This window comes from Quercus robur, chromosome 7 (genome assembly GCF_932294415.1).
Source record: "Quercus robur chromosome 7, dhQueRobu3.1, whole genome shotgun sequence".
NCBI lineage: Eukaryota > Viridiplantae > Streptophyta > Magnoliopsida > Fagales > Fagaceae > Quercus > Quercus robur.
Genome location: NC_065540.1, coordinates 32352263 through 32373119, shown reverse-complemented (window position 1 = coordinate 32373119; position 20857 = coordinate 32352263). Strand labels below are relative to the sequence as shown.

The 20857-nt window shown below is 34.9% G+C and overlaps 1 long non-coding RNA gene across 1 annotated transcript; it reads right to left on the bottom strand.

Moving 5' to 3' along the window:
• Window positions 1-18510: 18510 nt before the first annotated feature.
• Window positions 18511-20264, bottom strand: LOC126693129 (uncharacterized). The gene is made up of 3 exons (XR_007645213.1): window positions 19385-20264; window positions 19180-19302; window positions 18511-19072 (listed from the first exon to the last, which is right to left on the bottom strand). It is a non-coding gene; the product is annotated as an uncharacterized LOC126693129 (long non-coding RNA).
• Between the last annotated feature and the right edge of the window lie 593 nt (window positions 20265-20857).

Here is a 20857-nt window from a genome sequence, read left to right as displayed (position 1 = left end):
ACCCAATTAGATAATCAGTTATAAGAAAATAAATATATAGAATTTGAAAAATACACATGAAACAGTTTGTATGTGAGTGTTGGACACTCTTTACTTCTCCCTTGAACAAATTCATATAACTGATTGAGAGACCACACTCTTTGGGCATTAGTGGAATTGGAGTGAAGATTAAAAGTGTTCCCCAGTACTTCTAATCTTTGTTTTGAAATTCACCACACTAAGGTACACTCTCTTGTTCTTAACTTCTGAAATTTATATAGTACATGTTATCAATTACGAATAAAATAGATCCTTTAATTTTTCTGCTGCATACGTTTTGTATGCGATACAAACATGTATTTTTCCAACACCCTAAAAGTCAACGTCGGGTCATATTTAGTCAAACTTGGTCAAAGTTGACAAAAATCTTTGAGTTACTCGGGTTTGATGTAAAAGCACGAAAGATGTTATTTCGGGTAGATTTTGACCTTATTTGACTTTCGGTCAACCCAAGGTTGACTAGGAGCATCATGGTCAATTTGACCGAAAAAGGCACTTCGAGTGCTTCGATGCTCGAATGGGTTGCGCCATGCCAATCTAGATGCTTCCATGGCCCCGTGGAGAAAAGATAATTTTTATGGAATTTTCGGAATCCGGCACGCAAATCGAGGGTGGACAAAATACAATATCCTACAAAGTGTAAACAATCTTCAGTAATTCCAAGGAAGGAGAAATAATGCCAAAATTTTTTTTTTATCATACAATTTTTTTTTGTAGTGATTTATTCTCAATTCTCTTTATGGAAGTATTGTTTTAGACTCAACTATTGGCCCTAAAACCTAGTTCTACAAATTAATTGTCTTGGATATCAGTCCAGCCTAATCATTTAAGGTCCTCGGATTTTAATCCATATAGTCCAAATGCAATTTGCAAAGTTATGGGTTCAATGTTCATGTTTACCAACAGCTGGCTTTAGGATGCATTTGCGGCCAATTGAAGTATTGTAGTGTCTCCAATGCCAACGTGGAAGCATCATTATTCTTACAATTCATTTTAGAATAACTAGTATTATGCCCAATGCATGGCTTAATAAAAGAATTATATATAAATTTTAAAAAATATAAATTTTTTGATAGTATAATCAAATTGAATAAATAATAAAATGATAAAAATATAAAATAATAAAAATAAGTTACATGGAAAATGTCTATTATTTAGGTATCTTTTTATGCAAAAATATATATATATATATATATTATAAGATATTATAAACTATTTTAATATTTATGGCAAGTTTTAAATTTCTAAAAGTTCATTGTAGTAAAATTGTAATTTGTCTCTCTCTATGTGGCATTTAAAAATTTTGACATGCTATTCTTCCATTATACTTGCTTTCAACATGTTAATTTTGCCTAGAGCAGTAGAGGTGAAAAAATTAGAAAAATAATGATTAAAAGGGAAATACTATATGTTTTTTCCTTCCTTCTAGGTATTACAATACCAGGTGCTAATTAATCATCACTTACTGAAAGTTCACTTGGTGTGTAAAACACTAGTGAATGTTTAGATCCTCAATTTCAAAATTACCAATACAAACTTATACTCAAACAATGTATGTGCGGAATGATAAGTACAAGCTATATCCAAACAAGCAAATAACTCTAAGCCATAATTTAATCACAACACAGCAGTAATTAAAAGCAAAGAGTAAAGGTTAGAGAGATGCAAACACAAGTTAACACTGGCACATGTTATCGAAGAGGAAATTGAAGAATTCGGCGAAAAACCACTCTGCCGCCCTCCAAGCGGTAAAATGATCCATTAGAAAATTAGTTGAGATACATGAATAGCAATAGACCCTCCAAGCCTAATCTACCCGATGCACCTAAGCCTTCCAAGCTTCTTGCTCTAACAGGGTTAAGCCTAACCTTGTCTTCTCTAGCTTACCGAATCCCACAATAAGCCCATTGCATCAACCAAAATGAATTGGTCCTCTCTGAACGGCTTTCTAAGCACCAAATAACCTTCTCACTGATATGGATATGGTGAGGTAAGGATTTGGCTAAAGATCCTCTTAAGAGTATGACAATGGAGAGGGTGAAAGTAGAGGAATTTGAGAATCAAATGTATAAAATTGTGGATGAATCAATCTTGTTATTCTCTAGGGTTTATCTCTAAAAATTCTCTTTGGAAGCTCTCTACATTTCGTGGGTATAAGGGTATTTATAGCAAAGTATGAGAAAGAATGTGAAAAATCATTTTTCTGCAAAATAGGGGGCTTTGGCGAGTGACTTGCGACCGGGATGAGTCACAAGTTCCAGTCGCCAACTAACAGAATGGCCATACTGTATTTTTTTTGTTCTGTAGTGATCTAGCTATCATGATCCTTCAACTTCCTACATGCTCCACACATGTGACACTTTTGGAGAGTCACCACTCGCGAGTCAATCGCAAGAATGCTCTTGAATGCACACACTTGATCAAATCTTCACACTCTCTCACACAAAACCCTTACATAATTCCCACGTAAATACAGGGTTTCTAATTGCTGAATTACAAGCAAAACTGGCACTGAATAAAGCCAACGTATGGTTGAATAAATTCAACCTTACAATCTTCCCATTTGGCTATTCTATGACAAAACCCTAAAACAGACTCTAGACTTAAAAATGTGAGTTGGGAATAGTTCCCAAAACTCACTCACACCTAATTCTAGATCTATGAAGCTTTTGAATCATACCGACAAGTTTCCTGAAAACAATATCACAAAATGCACCTCATTAAGTTTATTGTAAGGGAAAATCTTAGAAGGCATATGGAGCAAGCACAATATGATCAAGCAAGTATGAATATGATAATAAAGCATAGCTTGACCAAACAAGAACAATCACTATAAAAAATGACTACAATGAACACTCACACGGTGAATGAACATTCGAACATGTAAGCAAATAAGCTCAATGCAAAGTATCATTTGGTCCAACACACAGTCGATGCAATACCTCTAAAGCAATTGCATCAAAGATACAAGATTCAACAAGGGCACAAGAGTACTAAAGTAAATGCAAAATATGAACTAAAAGTACTAAATAGCTACAAAAGCAAAGGTACAAAATTAAGAGTAATTAAATAGCTAAAAACATCCCAAGTATCCAAAGCACACAATATCCAAGTATTTAAAACCAAAGTACTAAATCCATAGAGTACTTAAAAACCAAAGTATTAAAACCATAGAGTACTAGAATAAGTGCTATGAAAAACCATAAAAACTATAAAACTAATAAAAAGTTCTCCCCCTCAAGAGCTACTCCATACTACTCCCCCTTTTTGACCGGAATGGCCAAAGGGCTATGGCTGATGAGTGAAGCTATCAAACTTGGCTGACAATAAGTTGATCTGGTCCTAGATGGCTGCAAGGTTCATGAAGTGCTCGGTTTGGACATCTCTTAGACCATCAATCCTCTCAAAAATGATCTAAAAAGCGTCTAGAGGCACTGTTGAAGACGATGAAGCTCTACTCCTACCTCGACCACCACCTCTTCTTGGAGGAGGTTGTTGTCCTTCCACTTCAGTTTCTGTATTTGTAGGTGGTGCTTGTTCAAGTTCATCAGCTTATTCATCGCCCGGAAGATGAACTCTACTCCTTAGAATTGTTTAAGAGTTGATGGAAGGAGGCACACTCATTAGGCTTATGTCCTATGGAGTCTCCACACATTTTTCATGAAAGATCCTCATAATCAAACTTGGAACAACAAGCTTTGCCCTTGAGGTTGTCCTTGTAGCTTCAGCAATGATGGTGTACACATGAGCACCAATGTCGATGTAGGTTCTCTCATGAAGCTCTATGAGGAAATTGGCTCTAGCATTGTTGATGGTGGTCAACTTCCTTACTGGATACAAGTTGAATAATATGATGTTGGCAAGGCATCTCAAATCTGGAGGGAAGGTGGTTGTGTTGAGGCATTTTCCTCCCTAGCGCCACCAATATAAAATTGTACCATTTCTAGAGAAGCCATTCTGTCTTTGTAAGGAATGAAGTCTTCATGATCTACTTCTCCATGTCCAAGGATACCATAAATGTCCCCCACATCAAGAGTGAATTCACGACCTTTAACCCAACATTCTATGTAATCTTCTTTGAGTGTAGCATTTACGTAGAATTCTTTAATCAGTTGCTCACAAACTTTAGGGAGATCACCAAGGAGCTTTTCCCAGCCTCTTCCTTCAAAACAGCTAGGGATGAAGGATTCCTTGAGCTCAACAAGGTTCACAAATCTCTCCTAAATGATTGGAGCCTTTTCAAAGTGATGAGAGTATCGCTCGTAGTATTGAGTGGAGCGAACAAGCTATTGTCCATGCATTTCCTCTTGTCACCATGTTGAGCAGTGGTTTTTCGTGGAGGCATTGCAAAACAGAGCAACAAATACCACAAAACAGGGCACAATACTCGGTAACAAACTTGATTAGTAACAAGTTAGTACCAAAACATAAACTGTGAATTAAAACCCTAAAAACTGGAATTTAAATAGTAATTCAGAAAAATGACATGTGAAGTTGCTAAACATCAAAGCGTGATACAATTATGGCATTATACATTCAACATGTCAAAGGGGGTGTGTGTGTGCATCATATGCAAAAGTGTGCAATTAGGGTATTTTGTAAGGGGCAATGTGTGAAAACACATAATCATTTGATGTTTCAAAGACAAAGAAACATGATTATCCCCATAATTTTTGTACTCAATGGAGTCCAAAAATACACACAAAAACATCTATAAGACATTTTTATCATCAACATGATATGCACAACACAAAACAAATCATAGTATAATGTATGAGCATGAAGTATAAACATGTAAAACAAGCATTATACTATTAAATCCAACAAAACCCATACATCAAACTCAACAAAACATCAAAAACCCATAAACATCAACCATATTTCAATATCTCAACATAAACACCAAATCCAAGAAAACTAGGGTTTTAAACTTAAAATAGAGTGAGAATAAGTAAAAACTCATACCTTTTCTTAAAGATTGATTGAAGATTGAAGATGAAAATGAAGGTTTTGTGAGTGAAAATGGTAGTTTTGGGAGAAGGAGAGGCTGAGAAGACAGAGGTTTGCATGTGATGCGAGGGAAACTGAAATTTTTTTGAAAACTGTCTGAGATTTAACCTTATCTGTGCAAAACACGCGTTTTTCGTGATTCATATGACTCGCAAGCAAGTCGCCAAAATCCCTTGTGCAAGATATTGAAAAATTTCTCTGAGTCTTTTTTGCGACTTGGACTTCCATTCGCCAGTGAGTCACGAACCTCTTTGAGTAACCTTGCGACTGGACTTCCACTTGCGAAGTAGTCGTGAAAATGACAAAAATCCAGAATTTTTGAAAAAATTTCTAAGTACTTTTCACAACTGGAAGTCTCACCCGCTAGGGATTCGCAAAACCTTTTGTATAAGCTCATGACTGGGGCCTCACGACTCACATGACTAGTGAGTGAGTCGCCAAAAGGCTGAGTTGAAGATTTTTGGATTTTTGTGAAAATATTTTAAACAAAATACTTTCCAAAAACAACTAAAATACTCAAAAATATTTTTGTGTTTGACCAACATATGATTGAGTATGTACAACACATTTAATCAAGTACAATCACACAAATGAGTAAGGCATTCATTGAACATAGACATGTGTGATGTGGGTGGGTACCAAATGTGAGATAATTCTTAGTCTAACATGAAACTTCAATGATCAATTCAACCAAAGCATACACAATTAGCACTAAGTAGAGTGACCAATCTCAATTATAGAAATAAGCATATATGACCTCCCACATAAACTTGATTACATAACTTCGAAGCTTTTCATTTGACTTCTTACAATTCATAACATTTGATTATTTTAGAACATTACATCTCTTTTTGAGATCGGTGCCTGAAATTTTTGATATTTCATTTTTAAGAGTAAGCCTTTGGCTTTTTAGACACCATACATTTTCAATACAAGTCACTTTCCCTTTTTCCTAGTCAAATACTAGTATGTGCGATGGTTTTTGCAGCTCATTATCTCTTTTTGAGATTTGACATTGGTTGAGCTCTTTAAGCAAAAACATAAAACAGTGAGAAGATATATAGGCACAAGTCTACGCATGTCTCAAGATCAACAAAACTATTAACTAATCATTTATGACAAGTTTGAAGATTGATTTACAACAATCACATAGATGTCAAAATTTTTCCCATAAAGATATATGTGCATAAAGAACAAGCTAAACTCATAAATGCACAAAGCCATTAGTACGGAGGTACAAGGTTAAACATGCATGTGACAATACACAATAATGCCAATCAAACTTTTTGGATTTTCTACTTTTTATGTATTTTGAATTTTTGACACAAAGCAAGTAAAGATTGATAAAAATAAATAAAGAAATATTCAAAGCTTTTTAAACAAAAAAAAAAAAATAGTATAAACATGCTAGAATGAAAAACATAAGCAAACAACCAACAATGTCACAACATATCGAAAGAATTAATGCATAGACATGTAATAATTTTTATGCATGAATACCTTTCTTCACCCACACGGCACGTGCGTTTCGGGTGATATCCTTAGAGGATTGGGTACTTAAGTTACGATTCTCAAATCTTAGGGTGAAGTTTGCCAAATAAGGGGTGATGGTGTCTATCATCTTCATCACATCACCAATACCAGGATCTACTTCTCGGCCTTTTGATTGCTTGTGGATCCCCTTGCCCTTTTCTTGTCCTCTTAGCCTTTGAGAACTATTAGAACATATGTGAGTTAATGTTAGGAACATATGTCAAATTAGAATTGGCTAATCCTTTAACAAAACGCACTTTACTTCAATTGGGTAGATCTAGGATGTGTTTAATGTTTCAAAAAACAAGGTTTCAAGATCAAGTGCTAAAGCCATGCAAGTCTGTCTAAGAAACAAGTAAAGTACTAGATTTTAAAGCTCGATAGCTATCTCAACAGCTAGTATCTATTGAGCTTTAAAAGTTGCTGAAGCCCGATGCTCGACAGCTAACTCGACAGATAAGCTATCTATCGAGGTTTATGAAAAATAGATTTTCAGTTCTAATTTTCATCCAATCCATGTGTATATATTTGGGTTTTCTTTTCTCACAACCCTAAACATATATAAGAATTATTTTAAGGGCCGTCAAAGGTTGCATGAGTGTGAAGCAAAGTTGTGTTCATGCAAATGTGACCGGAGACAGAATTTGCCCTAGTTCATCTTCCTCTTGAAGAAGATGCTGTGTTTGTACACCGTAGGGTTTTGTGACCAAGGAGTTTCGTGATCTTCATCGTGTGATGAACTAAAGAACTTTGCAGCCAATATCTTTCTCAAGTTGGTGAGTAAGCCGCGTACTGGGATCCGCGCATTGAATTAGTTAGTTACGTACTAGGGGCCGTGCATTGAAAATGAGAGATTGTCACTACAAAAAAAGCCCAATTGGGTATTAGGGTAAGGGTTCAACTGTAGGTTGGTATAAGGTACTGGAATTCCTTTACTTATAATCGCTTGTTGTGATAATAGTGAATTCTTGGAAGTGGTGACCTTAAAATCACCTGGTGGGGTTTTTGCCATGTAGATTTTCCCCATTCGTAAACAAATCACCATATCAATTTAATTTCTACTACATTTAGTTAATTGGTGATTTTTTTTGTGCTACCACACGTATTGCATGCTAATTGAATTAATTAATTAACTTGGCTAATTAATTTGTTAATTCATCACAAGGGGTCAATACATTCTTGGCCTATCAAGAACCCGCATTCTTCAATGCTTAAAGCTTGTGGCAATTTGGCCTAGTATGTCCTCAGACTCCACAATGATGACAAAAGTGTTGAGTTTGAGGACCTCTTTGTGCCTTTGGGTTTGGCCACAAATTGATTTGAAGGCTTTGTCAAAACCTTTTAAGTAACCACATTTGGCTTCTTCTCAACTTTCACACTTTCAACAAGAGGGGTTATAACCACCGGTTCTTTGGCCTTAACAAACTTCATCTCCTTAGACACATTAGTGCTTGAGCTACTTTCTCTGGTATATCCCAAGCCACTTCTATCGGAAGAGGGCTTTTGATAGGCAAGCACCTCATCAAGCTTTTTTGAAGCAACATGCTCCACTTTAGCATTAGCTTGATTAACCTCAAGCTCAAGAAACTTGATCCTATAATAGGTATTCGTTAGCTCTTCATTCATCGTTTTAACTTCACATTTTGTTTCTTTATACCTCACAAGTATGCTCTTGTAATCCTGTTCTACTTTCTTCATTTTTCTAAAGGCTGCCTTAGCCACTCTAGCATACCCTCCACTCTTCTCAAGAAGAGCATTGTAGGATTCTTGTAATCTATTGATTCCTTCATAGATGCATTCTTCTTCCTCAACATCAGATTCCTCTTTAACCCCCATAGACTCCACTTTAGTATGCTCACCGAGCTCTTCCACTAGAGTGCTCAAATCTTCCAAAGAGTCTACAGGTGCAATGGTCATAAAGGCGTGTAGTTTCCTTCTCCATCACAGCTTTCTTCCGAATCGAAGTTGGAGCTATCCGAGTTACTAATGGTTGTAGCAAAGACTTTACCCTTTGCCTTCAAATAAGTGGGGCATTCTTTCTTCACATGACCATGCCCTTTGCACTCATAGCAAGTGATTGCTTGAAATGGAGAAGAGTCTTTGGAATCATTCTTCTTAAAGTATTTCTTGTCTTTTTTGAAATTTGATAATTTCCCTTTCTCAAAATACTTCCCATCCCTTTTGAATTTTAAGAACTTGCGAAAGTTCTTTGCAAGGTATGCCACTTCTTTTTCAACCTCATCCTCATTCGAGGAATCTTGAGCTTTAATTCTCTCATTGATCATCTTAAGAGCAAGAGATTTGCTCTTCCTTTGTGATAGTAGAGATAGCTCATATGTTTGAAGAGAACTGATGAGTTCTTGAATCTTTATTTCATCAAGGTCTTTGCTCTCTTCGATGGCAGTCACCTTGGCACGAAAGCTCTCCGACAATGATCGTAGGATCTTCCTAACAACCTTGGAGCCCTCTGTCTTCTCGCTCACACATTCAATTTTCCATAGAAGGAGTCGAATGACTCATCTTCACTCATCTTTAATTCTTCAAAGTGAGTGGTAAGCATTTGTAGCTTTGTATCTTTCACCTTCTTGGTGCCTTTATATGTGGTCTCCAAGATTTTCCATGCCTCCTTGGTAATTGCCACATGAGAGATCCTGTGGAATTCATTGGATGAGACACCACAAAATATAGCATTTAAAGCTTTACTATTAGCATTAATCACTACAAGAGCTGCCTTATCCCAAGTAGATTTGGCAACCTCCGGCTTTGTCCATCCAACTTCAACAGCATCCCACACACTCTCATCAATGAAGCACAAGAATGTATGTATATGCATTTTCCAGAATGCATAATTACTCCCATCAAAGAAGGGAGGTGCATTGAGGGATTGAGACCTATCCATCCTAGGGGTTAAGGATCACACTAAGGATATAGAAATCCATCAAAGTTCACTTGGTGTGTAAAACACTAGTGAATGTTTAGATCCCCAATTTGAAAATTATCAATACAAGCTTATACTCAAACAATGTTTGTGCGGAATGATAAGTACAAGTTATATCCAAAAAAGCAAATAAATCTAAGCCATAATTTAATCACAACAAAGCAGTAATTAAAAGCAAAGAGTAAGGGTTAGAGAGATGCAAACACAAGATAACACCGGCACGTGTTATTGAAGAGGAAACCGAAGAACTCGGTGAAAAACCTCTCCACAGCCCTCCAAGCAGTAAAATGATCCACTAGAAAATCAGATGGGATATATGAATAGCAATAGACCTTCTAAACCAAATCTACCCAATGCACCTAAGTCCTCCAAGCTTCTTGCTCCAACAGAGTTAAGCCTAACCTTGTCTTCTCTAGCTTACCAGATCCCGCAATAAGTCCATTGCATCAATCAAAATGAATTGATCCTCTTTGAACTGCTTCCTAAACACCAAATAACCTTCTCACTGATATGGATATGGTGAGGTAAGGATTTAGCTAAAGATCCTCTCAAGGGTATGACAATGGAGAGGGTGAGAGTAGAGGAATTTAAGAATAAAAGGTATAAGATTGTGGATGAATCAATCTTATTGTTCTCTAGGGTTTATCTCTCAAAATTCTCTCTAGAAACTCTCTACATTTCATGGGTATAAGGGTATTTATAGTAGAGTATGAGAAGGAATGTGAAAAGTCATTTCTCTGAAAAATAAGGGGCTTTGGCTGAGTGACTCGCGACTGGGATAAGTCACGAGTTCCAGTTGCCAACTAACAGAATGACTAGATTGTATTGTTTTTTGTCCTGTAGTGATCTAGCTGTCATGACCCTTCAACTTCCTGCATGCTCCACACGTGTGACACTTCTGGCGAGCTACCACTCACGAGTCAGTCGCGCGAATGCTCTTGAATGCACATACTTGATCAAATCTTCACTCTCTCACACATAACCCTTACATAATTCCCACCTAAATATAGGGTTTCTAATTGCTGAATTACAAGCAAATTTCGTACGGAATAAATCCAACACATGGTTGAATAAATTCAACCTTACACTTACGATAATAAATCTCCTCATATAATCTCCTAATTTCATATACGTAGTTTATTTTGTAGATGAGTTCCACAATTCTATAGAATTTCTTACATAAAAATTTCATAAATAACAAAAAATGTATCTAGACCTATCAGGATACCACAATCAAGCTAATTTCAAAAATAGATAAATCAAGGTAAAAGTAGAGAAAAACAATTTTATTGCAATGTAAATGTTTTTTACATATAAATTACCAATCATAGCCATTTTAATGTTGCCATAAGTGAGGAAATAACTTGTACAGTCAATTATGAAAACCAAATAAAAAAATAATATCAATAATTAAAATGAATTGCATCATCTAAAATTTTAAAATATCATAGAATTTAAGTAGTTATTGAACTATGCTAATAGAAAATATAAACACAATAAAAAAGATGATAGCTCTTCCAAGTATCTAGACCTACTAGGCTACCACAATCAAAACAATTTCAGAAATAGATAAATAAAGGTACATAATTTGAAAACAACAATTGTATTGCAATATAAATGTAAAACTTTACATATTAATTACCAGTGTTATGACCATTTTGATATTACCATAAGTGAGAAAATAATCCGCACAATGAATTAAGAACAACAAATAAAAAATATATATCAATAATTAAGATGAATTGCATTATCTAAAATACTTTTAAAATATCATAGAATTTAAGCAATAATTGAACTACTTTAATAGAAAAACAAAAACGAAAGAAGATAGCTATACTCACATGCATAAAGGTAATTCTTCTCACCGAAAAAACCAAATCCTTCCTTATATAGGTCTTCACTTAATTTTGGTTTTTTATTATTGATTTTTGCATTCTTAAATAGTCAATTTGATACCATATTTTGTCCGACCCCGATTTACGTGTCAAAACAAAGACCAAAAAAATTGAAAAATATACAAAATCAAGAATTTAGAAGCCAAAAAGGGTAAAAATAAATATAACATGTTTGAACAGTGAATCAAAAAGTTAAAATGATTGAAAAATCCATTTTACAGCAATTAAGACCAAAACCCTAACCGAGTATGGTAAAAAAGTTGACTTTTTAATCTGACTGTTGGATCGTGTTGAATTTTGGACCGTCTCGTAGGGCATATTTTTTCCTTTGAACTGATAATTTATGGGTGAAAATTAGGGATAGAAGGGATGAGATATCACCAAAATACGAAAAACCCTAATAAAATCTTCTTTGTTTTTTAGGAAAATTGGCAGTTTTTTTACCCGACTTCACGCAATAAACTATATTGATTGGGCAAGAACTGGAACAAGTAGGCTAAACCATCTTGAAGAAAAATGTCTTAGATAATTTTCATCAAAAGGGCTTGACGATGTCTATTTCGGATTGGAAGATATGAATGTTTCAAGAAACAACGTCCAGAATTTTTCAGCTTTGCATCACCTTCTTTTTGAGCACGATATCTCAATGACTGTAGCTCCAAATTGAGTGAGGCTAGGACCATTAGAAACTATACATCCAGAGCTTTCCGTGCATATAAAATTCGAAGAAAACGGAGCTCAGAAACACCTCCAAACAGCCATGTGAAGATTGGGATAGAAATTAAAAAAAAAAAAAAAAAAAAAAAAAAAAAAAAAGACAAAAAAGGGCAAATGAGGTGGCAAAAGTGTGTATCAAGATACACCAATGCTAGCCACCCCTTGCTATGGGCAGCTAGCACTAGTGTATCTTGATACACTTCTCCCCCCCCCCCAAAAATTTTGAGAAAAATTATGAGAAAAGGTGTGGAAAAAATAGAGAAATAGAGAGAAAAAAGTGAGTAAAAGTCAGAAAATTCTGAAAAAAAAAAGGCCTTAGAAAATTCAAAAAGATTCTCTCTCTCTCTCTCTCTCTCTCTCTTAATAACTAATCCCATTCCACTCCTTTATTATATTGTACACATCATTTCCATATATATAAAAATCACTTCTTTCACTAAAAAAAAAAAAAATCTGTTTTTCAAAACTGTTAAAAAAAAAAGGGTAAAAGTGTTTTTTTTTTTTTTTATAAAACTATTTTTCTTCAAAACTGCTTTCAAAAAAGAAATCTGTTTATATAAAACTGTTTTTATAATATAAAAACTGTTTTATAAATCTGTTTTTTCTAATAAAAAAAATGTTTTCAAAAACCTTTTTCATCAAAATAATACAAAACTGTTTTCAAAATTAAAAATCTACTTTTCTAAAAATATGTTTTCCCAAAACTGTTTTTATAAAGCTATTTTTTAAAGAAATATAAAACTGTTTTCAAATAAAAATCTGATTTCTGAAACTGTTTTCCAAAATTGTTTTTAGACACTGTTTTTTTCAAAAATTTTCAAAAATTATAAAATTGTTTTCAAAAACTTTTTTCAGAAAAAAAAATCTGTTTTCAAAACCAAAAATCTTTTTTTTTTTTTTTTTCAGAAAACTGTTTTTTAATCTGTTTTCCAAAAAAAAAAAAAATCAAAATCTGTTTTTTTAAAGAGGACCCGAAACTAAAAAAAAATAATAATAAATAAATATTTTCAATTTTTTTAGAAATTAAAAAAAAAATACAAAAGTGTGTTTTCAAAAATGTTTTCTTCAAATACATGCTTTTCAAAAAAAAAAAAAAAATGTTTTCAAAAGAAATAGATGTGTTTTACCACGTTTTTTGTTTTTTGTTTTTTTTTTAAAGTGTTTTCTCTCTTCCTCCAAAAGAAAAAAACAAAGATTTCAAAATGAAAAATGCTTTTTTTCTCAAAATCTCATAGTAAAATGTTTTCTAAGAAAAATATTCTTTTCCAAAATAATAAAAGTTAACGTTGTAACTTTTATTTTTGAGCATTTTCTTAGAAGAGTTGTGTTCAAGGCTCATTCTCTTGAGTCTTTAAAAACCCTATAAGTTTACATTGTTCCTAACATTTCTTGGCACTAATGATTTTCTTTTTGTCACCTTTTTGCATGATTAAAATGAGAAAAAGGTGGATGACAAGGTACTATTCTTCTAACCCTCTCTTTTTACGTTGTGTTTGTTTTTGTATAGCATTTAATACTCACATGCTAGCTATATAGTAAATAATTACTCGAATGCTATTGTAAAGTATACTTGCATGCTCTCTTTCTCACATGGTACTTATGTATATATCTTACATGTTTTGATTGTATATATTTTGTTGAAGTTAATATTCACATGCTAGTTATATGTAAATATTTATTCACATGTGCGTGTGTGTGTATTGTTGGCAAGAACTTTTTTCGAAAAAAAAAATGTCAAGTATCCTATTTCTTCATAACAAGTTAACATTGTGAATAAATTAAAATGAGGTACTATCTTTAGATAGGCACTGTGGGGTGCCTAACACATTCTCCACACATAACCAAACTTTCGAATTCAAGATCTTTGGTTCAAAGACTTTTGGTTTACCTTAATCAATGAACCTTTAAAATTTGGTCTTGTTAATTAAGCAACTTAAAATAAATTAGACATCTAAGTGACCAATCACACCTAATACAAAACCAATGGTTGACGGCGACTCCTAAAATAAAAAATAAGAAAAAGGGACACACACACACACACCCACTCTAGATACACAGCCACACAAGAGTCATGTCGCCAAGGACCTAATGTGTGACAAAACCAGGAAAATTAGGGGCGTCCATAGTTAGGTTAAGTAGAGTTGTAATAGAGTTTTAGTTAAACTCAATTTCTCTTAGATTCAAACTTTACTTGCTTATCTAATCTATGTTTTGTTATGCAGATCATCAAAACAACAAAAAAAGAAGTTAGTAAATCACTTTGAGTACTGGAATCTAAGTTTTTTTTTATGCAAATCATCAAAAAAAAAAAAAGATGTTAGCAAATCACTTTTTATTATTTTTATTATTATTATTTGATGGGGACTTAAGTCAGAAAGGCTCATCCATGATGGTCATCCATAATCAAACCACGTCTAGAAAGCTTTGTTAAGAAAGAAGCCTAGGGAGAGCGCCATAGGTAAAAATAAAATTCATTCATAGGTAACAAAGTCATCAAATTTCGAGACGGTCGTCCATGATCCAAGGGCACGGACGACCAGAGGACACTTAGTGAACTCTACGAGAACTCCTCAAAAAGGTTTCATATAATCAGACCATGATGCACTACTCCTAAAATGTGGAGAGGATTCCCCATAATCCGCTCCACTTACCCCATTTTCTCCATTAACCACACACATCACCCATGATGGTGGTGGATTCTAACAAGTAGACCCACTGCTAACTCTCTATAAAAGAAGCAAGTCCCATTCACCCAATGAGGGTTCTACTATTCACATTTTTTCCATCCTTGTGTTCTAGAAAGAAAATTAACTTAACCGTCAGAGAGTCCTTGGCCGGGTTACACTGGTTACCCTTGCTAGTTCTTTCTTTCTTTTCAAGATCTACAGGCATAACCAAAGTCCAAAGCATTCCAGCTTACTGATTATTATTATTATTATTATTATTATTATTATTATTATTATTATTATTTTTGATTTCTATGTTGATATCAATTTTTTTTTTTAATTTCAATCTTATTTGATTGGTGTGGGGGCTAGAGAATTGAGGAAGGGATTGCTAAGCTGTTAGTCTTGTTATTGAGATAACACGTGCCGGAGGAGGGAATTCACCTGAGGAAAGGAGGAGAAGAGACAAAAGTCTCTTGGGAGCTCCAAGTGGGAAGGATAGGTGGAGGAGAGAGAGTCATGGAGAGTAGGGGAAGTTTCCAGTGAGAAGTAGCTTGTTGCCTCCGCATTAAATGGTGGGCAACAGTTTTATCAACTGCATTGATAAGGAAGTGACCTAAACAGTGTAATTCATAGCTAAGCAGCTCCTTCTACCACATTTAGTAGATGTTTAAAGGGATAGGTGTCATGATGAAAATTTGGTTAGGTAAAGATGGGGGGTCAAGATGTAAAGAGGAAGGGAGTATATAAGGGAGATGAAATTTCTAGAAAAGACGATCGAAGCACAATTCTCATAAAGATAAGAGTCAGAAGAAGAACATTGAGGGAAGAGTGTGATCAATGTTTCATTTTGAGTATTATTTGCCTCCTCGAGCAAGTTTGTAATAAGCCTATTTCATATACTAATACATGGCCATTAGTTTTTTTTCCCTGTTTTTGTCTTCAGGTTGAGCCCTCCATTTTTTTTTTTTTTATCCACTCTCTTACATATACATTGATTTGGGCCTGATTGAACTGTGCAAATCTTACTGTTCTAAGTGGGCTTGGACTGTTTGATATCTAAGTCCTTACAATTGGCACTCCTAAAAAGTTGATAAGAATAAAAATAGTGGTGTTATATAAAAAGGAGCATGTTACATGATTTTTGGTCAACTTATAGCATATATAATTTTATTGAAAAACAATAACTAAATGAATACTTTTACATTATCCAAAACATTTGGTAACTTGGTATGAACAAATAAATTTCTATCTTTTGTTTCTTATGGTTGTGGAGAAAACATTTGGTAACTCGGTATGAACAAATAACTTTCTATCCTTTGTTTTTTTTATGACAGTGTTGTAATAAAATTTAAGTGTAATTAATAATAAAATAAATTAATAATAATTAAATGAAGAATTTATTTTGTAATCAAATTAAAATTTTTATCAACTTAAAAATTATAGGAGAGGAAGATAAGAACAAAATAATAAATCTATTTTTTTCAAATCTAAAAAATATGGACAAATAACATTTCTATTTTTTTGTTTCTTATGACCGTGTAGTAATACAATTTAAGCAAAAATAAATATAAATTAATAATAAAAGGATTAGATGAGGAATTTGAATTGTAATCAAATTAAGATTTTTATAAACTTAAAAATTATAGGAAAACAAGATAAGAACAAAAAAAAAAAATCTATTTTTTTAAATCTAAAAAAATTATGTAATTTGGGGTAGTCATTTGTCGTAATTACAGCTTTTAAACTCAACTTTTATTATATAATATATGGTATGATTTATGGTTGAAGTTGAAGTTGAAGTTAAAGCATTTTCCCTAAAAGTTGCTCTTTAAAAAGAGTATTTCTGAGGAAAAAAAGATTTATGGTAGAAAGATCCCAAATATAGATTAAACACAAATCATCCATGTTACGAAATAGCTCCAGCCAGCAAAGTCTCCACCATAGGTGTGAGTTATCATGTAAAACATAGTTAATAAATTGAGTGGTGCCTATTTTAGCAACGGCATCAGCACACTAATTTGTTTCCCTGAAGATGTGTTGGATTGTTGAGTTGGGGAAAGTCGTTAGAAGACTCTTCCAATCATCCAGAAAGGGTTCCATTATCAAATTGTTAATAAAGGGATTATTAAGTAGGTGCACAATAATTTCTGCATCCATCCATTTACACTCTGATAGATTTAATTCCGAGTTGACGGGCTAGAGTAAGGCCATCATTCATTGCCTAAACCTCTGCCATGCTGCTGGAAGTGGCACCCAAAGCACATTTAATCTCATCTTTTTATTATTTTAGTGCTTTTTTAGAGCTTTTGCTGGGCCAGTAATGGTGGAATACATTGGAATTCCAACATAACCCCCCTAGAAGGCTAGAACTGGGGTTTGTTTTAATTTGGCCATATTCTAGATCCCATTATCCTAGAAAGGCCAGTCTTTCGAGGATAGTGCGGTTTGTCGAATAGAGGCTTTGATTTTTAATATTTATCATGTCTTTGGTGTATTTTGGATGCTATGGGTTTATCAATTAATTATCTCTACTTCATTTTATTCAATTCCAATTTGATGCCATAAAGATTGCAACACCCCAAGAACTCTTTATATGTTTTGACGGCTCAGCCGCTATGTCATAGAAGGAGAATGGTTTCGAGGACCTTAACTAGGAGGTTCGGCCTTAACAGGTTAGGGTTTAATACTTCCTCCAGGTGTCTCAACATTTATAGTTTCGTTTTTATTTTCATTGCATTTTTAGAAATTTTTATGGCAAACATCTAATTTATACTCAAGTCCATCTTTAAAAATTTACAAGTATTTAGTATCTAAGCCTTCATAGAAAAAATTTATGGGTTTGAACTGGATTTTGGTAGAGCTACCACAGTTTCTTCAAAATAATCCTCCAAGGTTGGCAGAAATCCAAAGGAGGCGTCTTCAGAATAATACTCCAAAACTAATCGAAATCCGGCAGAGCTTCTGCTATAGATCCATTTTATAGAGGGACACGGATTTCCTCCAAACAGGTTTGGAGGAAATCCTGCAAACAGGGGCAGTTGTCACTAACAGGAGGAGACACGACAGCTTGGGGTCTTTTTTTTTTTTTTTTTTTTTTATGAAAACAGCTTGGGGTCATGTGCGTTAGGCGTGGAGCTGTTAACCATAACAGCGTTAGTTCTTCTCTTCTCAAGCACACACAGCCCTCAAACACACACAGCCCAGCCTCACGCCTCTCTCTCATCTCCTCCACCTTTGTTTTCTGAGCAAACTGAGATCGGCGAGATCTTGTGAGGCGAAATCGACGGCGGCCACGTGCAGCAACCGCCGATCTCACTGGACAACTGGACAGCCCCTCTCTCTCTCAAACTCCTCAAACCTGCATCTCATTGTGTAGTAATGGTGCTATTAGTACTGTATGTTAAAAGCAATGTGTAGTAATGGCCAAATTGACAGCCTCTAGGGTCAGATTCTTTGATTCCTCCTTCCCTACTAAGAACAAAAAGAATCTGCCAATCAGGCCACTCTCTTCTCAGGAAAGAAAACATAAAAGAAAAAGGGAAAGGTAAATTAAAAGAAAAAAAGAAAGAAAGAAAAACCCATTTGTTATTCCCTTTCAGTCATCAAAAAGAAATATCCATACCATAACCCATCTGCATCTCTTTGTTCAAAAAGGCTCATTTGCCTCACAATAATAACACAACATAGCTTGAAAAATACACGTTCAATAACACTTTCCATTCATTACATTTTCATTCATTACATCATCAAAGATAATCTGCTGAAAAACATCAATGCTACCATGCACTTGTACACAAATCAAGAACTAAGTGCCACTGGTTAGGCAAAAGAGGAAAAAAAGCCACTTTTTACACAAAAAAAAAATAAAAATAATAATTGAGGGAAGCCAAGGCTACAATTTCCAATCAATTTTCTGCACTTCTGCTTTTAGTTTCACCTCATCTGCAAGTCATGATATACTTTACAAATTTTTCTGCTTTACTCTCAAAGTGCTAGTAGCACAAACTCAATTTGACCACAAGTATGGTGAAATGCCAGAGAATTCCTTTCCTCTCTAATTCCCAGTGAGACCAACCAACAAACAAATAGCTCAGACCCATTTGGGCAAAAGCTAAAATGGTCCAACCAAGCACTTCCAATCCAGCTACATTGGCAGTAAGAGAAAAACAAGCTCTTCCAGCTAAATACTATCAACTTGATGTTAGCTAGAAACTCAGGTGTCATCAACTTGCAAGTGGAAAACAAAATTTGGGAATGAAGTGGTTATATCTCTGCCCAAGAAGAAACGGATGGATGTTAGCATCAAGAGCTTGAATTTAGAAATTATTCATGATGGAGAGGCCATCATGCTCTAAACATGACATGAGTAGTGAAATACCAGAGTCATGAGTAGTTGAAACTTCCTTTTCAATTTGGCTGCTCCAACTACTACCATCACATAAACTTTGTCAAATGCAGGACCCAATGAAAAGACGGGGGCATATTCCAGCCACTCATCAATCTGAGAAGAAGCAACGGCAGGATTAGAATGAAGTAAAACATTAATAGAAAACAACTTAAAAAAAGATTCCAAAGAAAATAACCTGGCCAGATTCATATGCATTCTGTCCATAGAAATTGGGAAGGCTAGCAACACGAGCAATATAGCAAAGAAGCACATATGTTCCATGTAATTTATGCCTACAATGCAGAGGTTGAGTTTGAGTACTGTAGAATCTCTAAAATCTCTCACAGTGATTACATTACATATCGATAAAAGACAGCATCTTTGGGTTTTAACTTGAGAACCCATAAAAGGGGTACACTGATTGAATAAAGAACATAGATAGATGGAAGTGGAATCCCTATAAGTCGTGGAAGCAGCAGAAATATATAATTACATCAAAGACAAAAGAGAGAAACAAAACCCAATACATCAATTCAACTAAAAAGACCCATATAAGTAAAAATAAAAACAGATAAATAAAATCTAAGCTTTAGGAAGAAAAAACAAATCTTTATCGAAAAAGAAGAAGAATGAATACCCATTAGAGAAGAGAAGTGTGGGAGCAAAGTTAGGAGGTAGGGAAGTATCGATTGGAAGAGCAAGGCCGGCAAGCTTGGCAGCCACAATTACCGGTAGAGGCGGCAGACTATCGGCAGGGAAAGACAATGTCCGAATCTCCACAGTAGAGTTGCTTTGCTTTGCTTTGCGGCTGTGTCTGTGTATTAGATTTAGATTTAGACTAGTCTGTCTCTTATTATAAACCAGGGTTTCTTTCTAATTTAAAAAATAAGAGAGAGGGGCTGTCAGTTGTTCGGTGAGATCGGTGGCCGCCGTCGATTTCGCCTCACAAGATCTCGCCGGTCTAAGTTTGCTTAGAAAACAGAGGTGGAGGAGATGAGAGAGAGGCGTGAAGCTGGGCTGTGTGTGTTTGAGAAGAGAAGAAAGTGTGGCTAACGTTGTTAACCCTAACATCTCCACGCCTAAATGGGTCATGTGCGTTGCACATGACCCCAACTATCGTGTCTCCTTCTATTAGTGACAGCTGTCCCTGTTTGCAGGATTTCCTCCAAACAGGTTTGGAGGAAATCCGTGTCCTTTATAGAGAGATCACGCCAAAAAATAAAAAATAAAAACCACCAGAATTTCTCTTCCCAATAGATTTTTCTATTACCCAGATGACCCCCCTATTACCCAATGGATTTTGCAAAATGATGAGGTTACGGCTGATATATTTTGAATTTTTGGATGCAACATGGTGTTGCACCAAATTGCTGGATGTCTTTTTTTTGGCTTCCCACAGTGTTTCTTCAAGGTTTTCAACCAGAGATTAATCACTATTCACGTCGGGTGGGCTCACGAAGGGGTAAAGCGCTGGCTCAGGAAATTCTTTTCAAAGTGCAAGTAGCAAGACTCGAACTAGGGAGCACATCCAGTCAAGCTCAGTACAAGCACTTCGAGACCGAGAGCCCAACCAACTCGGCCAACTCCCTAGGTTGCAAATTGCTGGATGTCGCGCCAGCCATTTTGGCTCTTGTTCTGTGCAAAAATTCCTTTTTTTTTTTTTTTTGGT